This window comes from Balearica regulorum, chromosome 4, assembly GCF_011004875.1.
Source record: "Balearica regulorum gibbericeps isolate bBalReg1 chromosome 4, bBalReg1.pri, whole genome shotgun sequence".
Taxonomy (NCBI): Eukaryota; Metazoa; Chordata; class Aves; order Gruiformes; family Gruidae; genus Balearica; species Balearica regulorum.
Genome location: NC_046187.1, coordinates 5,612,462 through 5,626,207, shown reverse-complemented (window position 1 = coordinate 5,626,207; position 13,746 = coordinate 5,612,462). Strand labels below are relative to the sequence as shown.

At 38.8% G+C, this 13,746-nt stretch overlaps 1 long non-coding RNA gene across 1 annotated transcript in view; it reads right to left on the bottom strand.

Annotated features, from left to right (window-relative positions):
* Positions 1-798: 798 nt before the first annotated feature.
* LOC142601642 (uncharacterized) overlaps positions 799-13,746 on the bottom strand; it is a 124,509-nt gene continuing 111,561 nt past the window's right edge. The window contains exon 4 of the long non-coding RNA XR_012835173.1: positions 799-1,118. This is a non-coding gene — a long non-coding RNA (uncharacterized LOC142601642). The remainder of the gene's footprint in view (positions 1,119-13,746) is intronic.

Below are 13,746 nucleotides of genomic sequence, written 5' to 3'. Positions count from 1 at the left end.
ATGACACTGTAAATTAGGCCACTTCTATTTTGACACCTAATACTTGAATATTTGTACTTAGAATCGTGATCCTGCATTCCAGTACCTGCTCAGGCATACACTCGACAAAGAACACACCCTTTGGTGAGCAAACCCAGCTTCCTATCAACTATTCTCTGATGGAACCTTTTAGATTATGAGACAGAAAGCAACCGGCTTATAAATCATATGAAACTTTCACTGAAGAAACTAAAAGCAAATCCATAACTACATAACTCTGACATTAGGGTAAGCTGCTCCTTATAAAAATAGCTGAAATCTCTGGTATTTCATGACAGAAAATGTGGCCCATTTAAATCCACAAATGTACGTGCTTTGTTTAACAGAAGGGAAATGCAAACAGGATCTCAGGTATTTCATTATTAATGGTAAGAAAACAATAAATAAATATTTCAAGTGCTGTTGCTATGCAATGTCACACAGCATAGCAGCATACCTAGGCTGACTTGTTAAGCTTTAACTAATGGTTATATTATATTAATGAATGACTATTCAAATGCCCTTGTTTGCAGTGTTACTCAAGAAATATATTCTCACTTTCCTAGACAGTAAGCTGTTGTAAACTGACCTTCAGCACTCTGAACTCCTATTGTCTCCTTTTTTCTTGACAAGGCCTTAGATTTTCTGAGATTTCCATGAACATTGCTAGATGAGCACAAATGTCTATAATAATATATAAAATGTATATATGTAAATTTGTGTAAACAAATATAAACATAATAAGTGTAAATACAGTTAAGAGAAGAGTATTTCAAGAACTAACTCACTTTTGCATGCAAACTTTTAGAGCTCCTGTGATGCAATCTATAGTGCAAAGTAAGAGGAGGGATGATGCTGATCCAAAAGTTGTCAGGAGGTGAGGTGGGATGTTAGAAGCATCTTGTCCACTAAAGTTCTTGCCTTATTTTATCATCTCACTTTAAAAGAAGAGTATAAAACCCCAATAAATTCATTTCAAATCCCACAAAATCTCTATGGACATTGTGTGCAGTCTCAAACAGCAAGAGAGCCATGTTTGAAGTTGATCACTCTCACCAGTGAACCGTGCCTCAATCTGAAATCTGTCTGTAATGAATTCCCTATAAAAAGAGCCAAAGAATTAAATTACGTTTATTTTGCGAAACCATGATCTAATCTTGGGAACATTTTAATGGGGAAAATACCTTGTGATCTTAAATTATGCCCATTTTCAGATCTTTTAAGGAAAAGGTTTATATGATTTGGAAGGAGGCCCAGGAACTACTCTATACACACACTCAAACCAATGCTTAACAGAGAAAAAAGCTGGGTGGTCCAAGACTTTGTTATTTTCATGAAATAATCTCATGGAGATAGATTAATATTTAATAAAAATATTTTTGTGAAAAGCTGTGAATAGATGCATATTTTTATGCTTTTAAAAATAAGGTTCCTTAACATCAACATTTTTGTCAGAAAGCCTGCAAATCCATTTCATGCCTCAAAAGGCAAAAATCTGGGTCTAATGCAAAGACATGGGTGAGACTAATGTGGGTGTGTACCCTCAGCTTGTGGCCACCTATTATGTCAAATTGAAAGGGCTAAAAAAGATTTTGGCTTTGTATCTTCCTGGAAAAAAATGTGTGGGGAAAATCAATTCAGTTAAAAATAAATGTTTAACATTTATATTTCTGCCCTTGTCTTTTCACTGAAGGGATTTGCTTTATTCAGGCTTTACAAGCAACCCCTCAAAACTCTACTTTGTGACCTTACAATTTGTTGAAAAACTACAACTAACTGCATCACTGTACTGAGCTACAGGTACCTGTATAAAACGATACCAGGGATTAAGTCCACCCCAGCCACAGGACATACACCTCCTGGATATAACTTATGCGTATCAGGGTTTACTACATCTGCATCCATGGTGAGTCTAGCCTGCTGGGCATAACCGAGGTACAATCACAAGACTTCTCATGATTTGACCCTAGATTTAGCCTTCTAATACACCAGCAAAAAAATGATCCAAAAAGGGGCTATATATTTATAATTAGTTAACAAAAAAACCAAAACACCAAAACCTTTCAGAATAACGTAGCGTTATTCTTACATTTTCATTGAATTCAAAGGAAATAGGATCAAGCCAGAACCCAGTATCATTTAAAGCAGTACTTCTAAATACTGTGCAATATGCATCTTATAAACAGATTCAAGTAAGTACATAAATAAAATAACTCTCCATTGACTACAACAGGGTGATAATTAATAACACACCCCTCGCAGCAAGATCATGTTGCTTGCTTCCCTCATTGTAGCATAACAACCCCATCTTGCAAGCACCTATTTTTATGAGAAATCCCCCTGGTTTCCGTGGCCCCACAGGCAACTCCAAACCTCTCCTGGCCTGCAATATTTGCCAGGCTGGGCCAAAACTATCAGTGGGAGATGGAAATGCTGCATCTTTCAAGAGGCACAGAGTCCTACTTAGTAGGACTGAACATGAAATTATTGCTCAGTGTGCTGGCTCATTTATGGCTTCATTGTCTTCTTCAGGCTGCCTCCTGTGTGAGAAGCAAAGACTCGGCATCTATAAAATACTTTTTAATGTGGGGAGTTTCCCATGTACACAAGACCAAGTCCTCTGGCACTGCCCCAGTGGAGAGGCTGGCCAAGTTTCTTCAATAAATGCTACTGCCATTACTACTTTCTTTACTGCAATTCATTTACAAGCATTAATGGAAAATATTCTAGCTTTGAAAGCTCAATTATACAATAACTATTGTGAATACTTCATTAGAAGAAAAGCAGACTACTAATAAACCCATGACACTATTCACAATTATTGTCCGTGGAAATTGTATCTGGAGTTTTAAGTTATGGATATTAAATTACAGATTCCATCTGTGAAAGTATTCTAACATTTTCTAAAAGAGTGGTGGTACCTATTTACAAGTTTCTAAAGTGACATACTTGTAAGAATAAGATGTAAATTAATTTCATTTTACTTCCAATATATTTGTAAAAGCTTGATTAATGAACCTGAAATAGAAAAAGTAATGTTTTTCAATTACAATAAACAGCAATGAAAATAATTTCTTTTTTCTGTCTTGTCTACAAGACAGTGTACAGAGTGACTGCAATTTGAGTGTACTACAAATTTAACTGTATCTTTAAAGAAAAGTGGAGATAAAAATAGACATCATTATGTATGGTCTCCACAGGTTTCTATGACCTCTCTCCTTCCTCCACAGGGATGAAAAGCTGCATTTTATTTGGGGAAAAGACCGAATGAATTATGTCTGAGATGAAAGACAGTGAGAACAGAATAGGTGTCTTTCCCACACTCAGTAATTGGGAATCCTACCTCCTACTAGATTACTTTTTAATTGAACCTTTGAGATAAAAATGCAACTAATTATGCCATTTAGGTTGCGGAAGCTTATTAATAAGTACACCACAGCATGAACTATTCATAAAAATACTACAGACTGGGAAGCCATAACAAGAGATGGAATGGAATAACCTAATTAGGAAGTTTATCATTTCAACATAGACAACTTAATAGGAAATGTGTTGTATACAGAGATATGCTTTCTGTCCTAAATGTCAATGACTGCGATACAATGAGTTTTACCTTTAAAAAAATAAATTTAATTATTCTTATTTTATGGCTCTGGTTACTGTCACAACTATGTAGAATCCTTTAACCAGTTTACCTGCAGTAATTCTGTAAAATCACAGCAGAATAGTTTTACTGGTTTGTAGATTGCACTGTCAAGCCTTAACATTGTGGTTCTGAGTGCTGTAACAGTGCATGGCAATAGGGCTATAAAGATCCTCTTGCTTCCCCCCCCCCCAAATAAATTTATGCAGGAAATTTGGTTAGAACATTTTATTTTGCTTAGAATTATTGGTGACAACTGCCTAGTCAAGATAAAGATAACAGAGCATTCGTATTCAACCAGAAAATATCAGGCAGGGCAAGACAGAGCCTGAAGGATGCGAGTGGTCATCCACAGCTTTATCCCAAGACGGGCTGTCTCCCAGCTACTCTGAGCTGCTCGTACAGCAGGAGCAAGGGAAGGGAGGAGGTAGTTGCAGGGTTCTCCCCATGGCACAGCAGAAAACCTTATAAAACTGAGTGCTAAGGCAATAAAATGGCAGATAAACAACAGTAAGTAGAAATGCAGCAATGATTCACAAATTTATATATGAAATGATGGGCTCTGGGCTAATTAAGATTATGAGTAGGATTTTGGAGTTACTATAGATAAATAAAAATATCAGCTCAATGCTTAGGACAACAGAGTAGTAATTGAAAATTACTAGAGAAGGGATAAAGAACAAAGCAGAGGCCAGCATTGCATACTGTAGCCCCTTACACCTGCATTTTGAATGGTACAGCTTTGGTCAATCCTCTTTTCTATCTGTCCATCCCATACCTCCACCCACCTCCTCCCCCAAGACAGACTTGGAAAAGGTTCAGAGAAAGAAGATCAAAGGTATGGAATAGTTTCCATCTACAGAGCAGTTAAATAGACTGCACCCTCAGGCTCGAAGAAGGGTGTTCTGAGGGAAGATAAAATAGTCTGTAATGTCATAAATGGTGGGATAGTTGCTCACTCTTTCTTCTAGCACAAGAGGGAGGGAACTTCAGATGAAGGTAGCAGGAGGCAGGTTCACAACAAATAACATTTTTTTTTCCAGCTAACGAGCTTGCAGTTAAGACACAGACCTCTTAGCCACCGCATTCTGAGAAAGGTCAGATGAATCAAAAAGGAGAGGACCTTCTTGACCCTGTCATAGACTGCTGAGTCTTAGAAGAGCATTGACATGTGTGGTCGGTATGCAAATATAACTATTAGTCAACCATCTTACCCCCATAAACAGTGAGCAGCCCAAGAGCCCTTTGAACTCTCCTGCACAGCTGTGAGCTGCACGCCAGGATCTCCCCTTGAGTAGGGACGCCTCTTAAGGTTACTCCTCAAGGTTGAGGAAATCCTTATCGTGTCAGATACTTGGCAAGTGAATTGGGAATAAGTGCACTGAAACTTTGAAAATCTTAGCTAAGTCACAGAAAGGATTGATTGTGCACATACAATCTTTTAGACATAAACCACTGACCAAGTCTAGGACTAGGATTGGATCCAGCTGCACCTAGACTCCTGACCCTGTTCTCTGTGCAGTAAATAATCCAGTGTACCTGGCCATGGAACCTTGTTAAACCACTGTCACATTTACTGTTGAACTTTGTTATTAATAAAATACATTGCCGCTTCTCTCTTGTGAATGAAGTGCATCTTTATCATTCCATCTGTTGACAACGTGGCCTGCAGATACAGCATTAAATAATTGATTCTCAAATACTGATAGTTCCTCCTTTGGTGTTCTTGGCAAAATACCTTTCCAGTGGGCAGCTATCAGATGAATGCAAAACATCATTCAGGAATACCACCTTATGCGCAACATTAAAGTATCTTACACAACCTACAGCATTCATAACCTAAGTTTTGTAGCACTTTTCACTATCTTTATACCTCACTTTTCTTTACATATTCGAGTTTATATAATTAAATTTATCTGGTTCAATTCCTGAACAGGTTAACTTTTGCGATATTCTCTCTATCTCTACAGGCAGCGAGACTCCCAACTATTCTTCCATTTCTTGTAAGAAATGAGAGAAAGACTCCATTTTTTCCTACAAAGGGTGCCGATGTTTCTTTCACAATATTCAGTCTGGTTTTGTCTGAAACCTTTCATACACTGATCCTAATACAGGTAAGTCACTTAAGGTTGCCAAAAGTGAACAAATTAATGCCCTAGGAATGAACCTGAAATAAGAAAAATACCAATGCTATGCTAAAACCCTATTCTCCAACAATATGCAAGTCTTAAAAAAAAAGGAAAACCAAACTGAACAAAATCAATAAAGTTGAGGCAATTCTGTTCTGGGCTTTCTGCCTTTCTCTTCTCATGGCAGAGAAAGTCCCGATGACTGCTCCTGCTTCCTAACATACTGCATTTTTATTTTGTCCTTGCAGCAGACTGGAATTCTGTGCCAACCTCCACTTGCCATTTAAACCAAGATCAGTCCCATTTTATATTCCCCCCTTGCTATTATAGCAAAACATTTGAAAAGGCAGACAGAAGTCGATATCTTTGCTCGCATATGGAAGACAGACTAATTTAACTTGACTGCACGTCTTTCTCCCCTGTTCACCTGCACTGCATCCCATTTTCCTGCCTTTGAAGTGCATCCTTTTCAGATCTTTAAACAGCCTTAGATAAATGAATCCATTCTTGCAATGATCTATTATCACTGGTGTCTGAAAGCTAGAAGGATGAGAAAATTTGCCAAAAACCTGAGAACAGATGGAATTAGTGAGATGGGGATCAACGAATGAGTGAGCTCCAGGTCTGGACCACAGCTGTGGAGAGCACTTGCAGCAAGCAGTGCCCAATTGCTTGGTTCCAGCATCTTGGACCATCATCCCTCCAGCTGCAACATCGATCAATCAACTGACAGACTGAGATTGCAGGGGTACTCACTCATCTTGAAAGACAACAAGCTTTTGCATTGCTCAGTCTAATGTTACAGGGATATAAGAAGAGGGGCATGCCTCAACAGGAATAAACCACAAAAATTCAAAGCAACTGTACTGCGCTCAGCAAGACTTGCTTCTTCCCTGATAGTTTTCCACAACCCCCAGCAGGATCAAGGCCTTTCTATATCAGATGCTGCATTCTTACATCTAAGAGAGAGTTTCTGACTCAAGAAACTATACTGAAGAAGAGCTAACAACAAAAAAACTGGGTTCTGTTCCTAAACCAGTCAGCAGGATAACAAGCACATCTTGCTAGTTTCAATCTTCTCCATACACATACTGTAAATTTTTTTGATACATTATATAGACAAAGGAAAAGATTCATCATCATTTTTTCCTGGTTTTTAATAGTCAGAATAAGCTCCTTCCTGTCAGTACACAACCTCAGCAGTGAAAGAAATCATTCAGGTGCAGGTGCGCTTGAAAAGAATATTTGCTCTCAAAACAGTATCTTTCTCCTCAGCATCTGACACACTGCAGTTATATCAGAAAAAGGCACACATGCACACTTTTTTTTAAACCAGTTTTGTAAAGTCACTGCCTAATGTAAGAGTTAATGCTACGTGAAGAGGCAAAGCTAATGAGCCAGGTAGATTTTATCAAGGAAGAGAAGGCTCTTAAATTTGCAGGAGAGAGAAAAATCTCCAAATCTACAAGCTGCTTTCAGAATAATCACATCAACCTGTGGAATGTGAATACTCCTACCAGTACACGTGGACATTTCCACTGCTTTCTCTTTGTAGAAAGAAATTCACTGGAAAGTTAATGTAAGGCTTTCCATATGGAGCCAAAAGGGAAATTTGGGGAGCTTAGTGGAACAAATGGAAATTATTTCTTTTTCTTCAGATCTAATTAAAATTAATATCACTTTGGCTCATACTAACACCACTAACTGTAAGGAAATTTGTAGTTCAAACTTCCAGCTTGCTAAGCTAGATGCTGCTGCACATATGGTGTGTGTGATCACTAACTGTTCCCAATAAAAGCCCATATGGGCTACAACAACTACGCAAAGACAGTGATGCTTTAGCCTCACTTCTTGCTGTTGTTAACTTACTTCCCAATTTCACTGTACTTTTAACTAAGAAATACTAGCTGTCTCATGTCTATTTTCCCCTTATGCATAGTCTCTACTCACAGTCATTACAGCGCCTCTAGTAACTCAGGTCATTTTGCCTTTACAACCTGGATTCACACCACTGTCGGCAACACTCGCCTTCCGCTGCGCCGTGCCAGCAAGCCTGCAGGCTGGCAGTACAAAGGTATTTTCTTTTATGAACAGCAATTTAACCTTCATGCTGAAAAGGTACAAAACACCTGACTGCTAAGCAGCATTCAGCAGAGGCGTGAGCTGCCATCAGACCCAGATTTCAGGGCAGCGACTGAGCAGGCAGCTCAGGAGGACACGCAGCTCCAGGCAGTGGGAGCCAGCAGCCACCAACTCACACAGGAACAGTCACTGCTGCCACTCTTCGCCGTTTTAAGTAGAGCGTCCCTTCCTTGCTGCACTGCTTGCAAATGCAGACACCAAGATATTCTTGCAAAATTCAGTCCAAATGCACAAAACATAACTCCCCGACTTGTGCTTTTATCAGCTCCTTCAGATCAAGTGTAATTCATCAGCCCTTTCCTGCAGCCCTCTCTTAATAACAGAAGTCTTATTATACAAAAGCAGCATGAACAAGCACCATGCATCTTTACCAGTTTTCTCTGAATATATCATAGTTTTACTACAGCAGTGGCATTAATAACCACTACCATACCATGCAGTCCTTTGGGAAACTGCACTACCTGCCAGTAAGAAACTTTTTTTCAAGTTACTTCCTAAGTAGTCATTAAGTGTCTTTCACAAAAATACATACAATAGGAAACATGCTTCTTGTTCTTTTTTAACTTGATTTTGAATAGAAGTATTTTTTTTGTTGTTTGATAGGTTCTACAACTGTTGCTGATAAGGTATGAAATATTCTCTTCCATCACTTCCAAATTATTTTAAAGTCTAGTGCTTAAGTTACCCTTCCCCTGAGCTTAATCCATTTTAATAAGTTTTACATGCTTATTTTGTTTCTATAATTCCTCATTCATCTCAATTCTCTTTCCTTGCTTTAGCATACCCTTTGGAATACACATACCCAGAATACATTAAGAATAATAATTACTACTGGTGCAAGCATAACAGTTTAAAGGCATTAAATTAGAATTAGCAGGTTTCTGAAACACAAAGCACATGTCAATGCCAATTCACTTGCTGGAGAAGATATGGTATTGGTAAGAAAGTGAGGCAAGTATTGCTTCAGTGGCCATCCATTTTATGCCTGCAGTTTTTCTGCAGGTGTCTGGCAGAAATTAAACATGCTGTCTGTAGTGGAAGGTTTATACATGACAAACATGAGAGTATCAGTCTATTGTGAGCCAGCACATTTTTGTACCTAAAAAAATACCAGCCTATTAGCAGAGTAAGCTCATCCATGCATTAAGTCATAAGGATGTTTAAACGGACAACTCCATTCTCCATTACTTAATAGGATGCTATTAATAAAGCAAGAGTCAGTATACTGTTCTCTGACCCAAATGAGGAAGATTATTCCCAAATATTTTACAGCTTATGCAAGACTTGTGACTGAAACATTTGGCTGTGCATAGGCTGGTTTAAAACTTCTTTGGATGCATCCCTAAGTGTCTAACAAAATGGTTGCTTCTTCCTTCTCAGGCTCCGCAGTGGAGCGGGAAGATGGTCATGGCCTCTTCCCCCAGGGCTCCGGCACCTCCCCGGGAGGCATTTCCTCTCCAGCCCTTGGGTTCAAGCTTTCCCCTCTCTCTGTGTCTGATCTGGTAGAATTACAAAACATTTCTCAGAGGGGCTTGGTGGCTGTTGGGCTTCTCATATTTTTTGTATCTCTTATGCTGGTGGTATCTGAGCACTTCATAGAGATTTCCTATTTCATTCCCCTAACAGGGTCACCGAAATCAGAAATTTCTTCAATCCTCTAGAGCTCCCTTCCTTTCACAAAAGGCACTTTAAGCTGAAAAAGAAGATTTGGCCACATTCTGACAGCTTGTATTTCGTTACTTTCTGTCCTCAAGTGCTGTATCTTTATTATACTGATTGTAAAAAGGGATTAAAAAAATAGAACTATGCTAAAGCTTAGTTTATATAACACTAATTTAATAGGGAGCTATTAAAGGACAGCTAAAATAGAAACATGCCCTTTAGCCCAAAACTTAATTTCAGCTGAACTTGTGCTCTTTCCAACATAACAGGAGGCCCATGCTAATTGTGTAAGAATGAACTTTTAAAGTTACGGTTACTTATTAGTACTATTTTCATTATGACAAAAAAAAGTTTAAGCTTAAATTTTTAAGCAAAAAATACCCCCACAGATATATTACTGCAATTAAACTTGCCTTGAAAATTATTTACTTTTAAAAAGCAGTTACTTATCAGGATAGTCATAGTTCTTTGGAATTTTTTTTTAATTTTGTTTGTTTGAATACATGCTACTTTTCAGAAACTTAATCTCTTGACTTTACTCAAATCTGAGTTAAGCAGCTTCTTAGGAGAGAATTTATAACACAATAGGTGCTCTAGTTTGCTTTAAATTAAGTGTAAATAACACAGGTGATCTCATGATCGATAAGCCTTTTAGATACAAAGATCCCATCACCTACAATATCTTTTGATAGCACCTGCCTTATGGAAGAAATTCTATACTTGAAAATACAGCTTAAAACGCCACCTTTAGCACATTACAAAAAAACCCCCAAACCTGAAAGTTTCACATATTATTTGTTTTCCACACACACAAAAGTCAATAAGTGTTAACAAAAGCAAGAAAATTAAATAGGCTAAACTACAATACAAAAGTCTTTATAAATATAAGGAAACAAATGAATATGTATATAGATATATGACTACATGTATAAACTGACATATGCAAGTATATTCAATACTAGTATAAAATCCAGGAAGGTTCAGAGAAGGCCAAATACTGCACAGCATTCTGACCAGAATTTTAAGAGAGATTTGGTCCAAAAAGCAATAAGGCACATCTGGTCTGCGGGGAAAGAAGTCTATGCAGTGCCTTTAAGGGGCTAGCAAAAGATGCAGCGCAGATAAGGCTGAGGTTCATGATGCCAAGATAAGGTGCTGGCTTTGGTGGTGACCCCTCTGCATTCCTGCTGGCACGCACAGCCTTGCAAGAGGCAGCTTGTTGTGAGGGACCAGAGATGCCATGTAGCAGCACAGCAGATATAAAACTAAAAGATTGGAAGGGGCCTCAAGAGATAAATTTAAGTCCATTTCCCTATGATAAAGGAAGATCTGTCTTATGCCAGACTCCACTGCCTGCCCATGTAATCTATTGTAGGACTTCCGCTATGCTCATCGTTATAAAGTCTTTTCAATGTATAGCCTTCAGTGCTGCACTTTAAGCTCATTACTGTGGTCTTTTTAAATTGACTGTAGGATTTTTTTTCTGTTAAGCATGGGAAAATCAGTAAGGGATAACGGAACAGTGACAACAGCACTGGCACCCATTAATTCAACAGCGCTCAATGCTTTCAAAACAGAATTTCTCTCGTGTTTCCATGAACTATCTTGTCTTTCTAATGCTTAGTAAGTGCAACTAGGACTCTTCTCTTCCACAAAGGTGTGTCTGCTGACCGCTAAGCTACCAGACTGTGCTGTTTTATGAACCGCCCGTTTCCTCTCCCTTTCCATTGAGTGGCAGGTAGTGGAATCCCAACCTGGTATGAGCAAATTTGTCACACGCAGTAGATAAATGTTTCTTATACCAAGTTTCATAGTCGCTGCTCTATTATTTTTCCCGCAATCATATTAAAACTGGATTATGGCTTAATATGGCTTTTATTGTCTCCACTTTGCCCAGACAATAGCACAGCAAGACTGTTACTCAACATTTTGAAACACTTTCACATCACGTAGCTGAAATGACATTTCATTTGGTAGAGACCCTAAATTGACATCAAGGGAGAACAAGAGAAGGAATAGATGTCCACAGAAACCTGGCAAGGATGCAGAGCCAGCATCAGCATCTCAGCTGATGACAATGATCCCCTGGCTTCCACAGTGGAACTAGGTATGTCCAAAACAAACTGTAACATGCCTTAACTCTTCCGAACTCTCATACAACTATTTCGTATTTGTAGAGCTACTACACAGCTGGTTTCAGAAAAATATCTAAGAGTTATTGTTCCACCAGTTAAAAGTAATGAGTATATAACAGTTTAAGAATCAAAAAGGGACCAGGAAAGCATAGAAGGAGCAGCCTTAGAAATGGATCTTCACTCCCCAAATGTTACTGCAACAAGTAGAAAAAAAAATAAATCTTTGCAACAAAATAATCACTGGCAAGGAGCTCTGTTTCCCCAGAAAAGGTCTTGACTTCTCTGAATGAGTCAGGGTCACTTGAAACTGAGGAAAAAACCTGCTGTGGTAACCAGTTCTGTATGCTTTATCACAAGCTGTAGGAATTTCCCATAATTATGCTTTGCAAGTAAATTACCATCAACATAACAAACATATCCAGACATTAAACATGAACAGAGATATTTCTGGGATCTTTGAAGACGGAGAAAATGTAATGCAATTAGAGTTCCTCAGAAGAGAGCCATAAAAACTTCCAGTTTGAAAGGATTTTGCCCATATCTCCTACCAAGAATAATACTAAACAATAACAATAATTGAGATTTTTACAGGGCCTTTGACCCAAGGAGCTTACTGAACAAAAGGGGAATTCCTTCCTAGTCATCCAGGTTTTTGTTTTGTTCTGTTTTATCATCAGGGACTTGAGGGCAACGCTCCAACTTCAAGCCATGCCTCTTGGTGGGGGACAGTGCTGACGTTCATGACACCCATCAGGGATGCTGGAAAGACTCTGCCTGATGCAAACAACACCCCCGTGGTAATCCACCCACTACAATATAATCGGAATCCTTTGGGGCCAGCATAGGGGTACCCACTTTGCCTTGTGTGGTTTTCTTAAGAGTAAACCCAGGCAGTCCTTGTGCTTCTCGAACTGGTGCTGGAACTGCTGCCATTGCAAATACAGGCACAAGCTCGTTGAAGTATAACTTAACTGTTTCTAAACACATCTATTTTTCCTATTATTTAACAGGCTAACTTGGTACATGTCTAAATTTAACTACAATTTCTATTATTTGGAGTGGATGACTCCTTAACAATCTAACAGCTAATAAAATATGTACTTGTCTACATTTAAACTCCACATCTGCAGGGAAGCTATTAATTCCTGTGCTAATAACACCTCACATTTTACTGAAGAGCAGTTCCTCTAATCCGCTGCTCTTAACTTGCAACCATCACAAGTTGTAAGGACTGAATTGCATGCTTTGAAACTAATAAATAATGGAACAAAACAATAGATAGGTAGATGTCCCATTTGAAACATCCGAAACAGATGGAGAGGCCGCAGTGTGCCCACTCTGCCTGGAGTTAAAGGGCATAAGAGTAGGACCCAGTTCCAGCTCCTTCCTCCATCTCTTCCCAGTAGCCAAATTTCAAGTCTGAGCATACTCGTGTGAACCGTTACCTCTGTTTAAGAGGAAATTAATTACAGGCACATGGAAACGTGAACAAATTAAAACCCTCTTGCTTCATGCACTTTTGCTTTATGTGTTTGTGTCCTCTGTTTTGAATTTCCTGAAAGCAAATGGACAATTAAAATCATGGTTTGTGATGCAAAATTTCCTAGTGACTGTAAATAGCTGTACTAGAGCTGACACATGGCTGTGAGAAGGTATTGTCCAACCAGGCAGCCAGAAGCTTGTAAAAGAATAATTAAAAGGATTAAGGGGGAGTACCATATGCTCACAATTTGGATCTGGCCACAGGCAGTACAGAGAATGCAGAGATTTCTAGCACAGCGCAAGGCCAGAAAAGGTCACAGGTGCCAATATCTCTAGAAGCCAAGAGAATAAATCTCAAATGAAAAAGAGTAGCTGTATGTAGGGCATGGGCATTGCTTGGTGAAGGATCCAGACAGATGAGTCTTAGAGGATTTTGCTGCATCTGTCAGATGTTTCTGTAAATGCAGCTCAGTGCCTGGGGACAGATCAAGAATTGTTCCTCTGCCTCAGCCACTGCTCTCTGCAACCCAGTTTT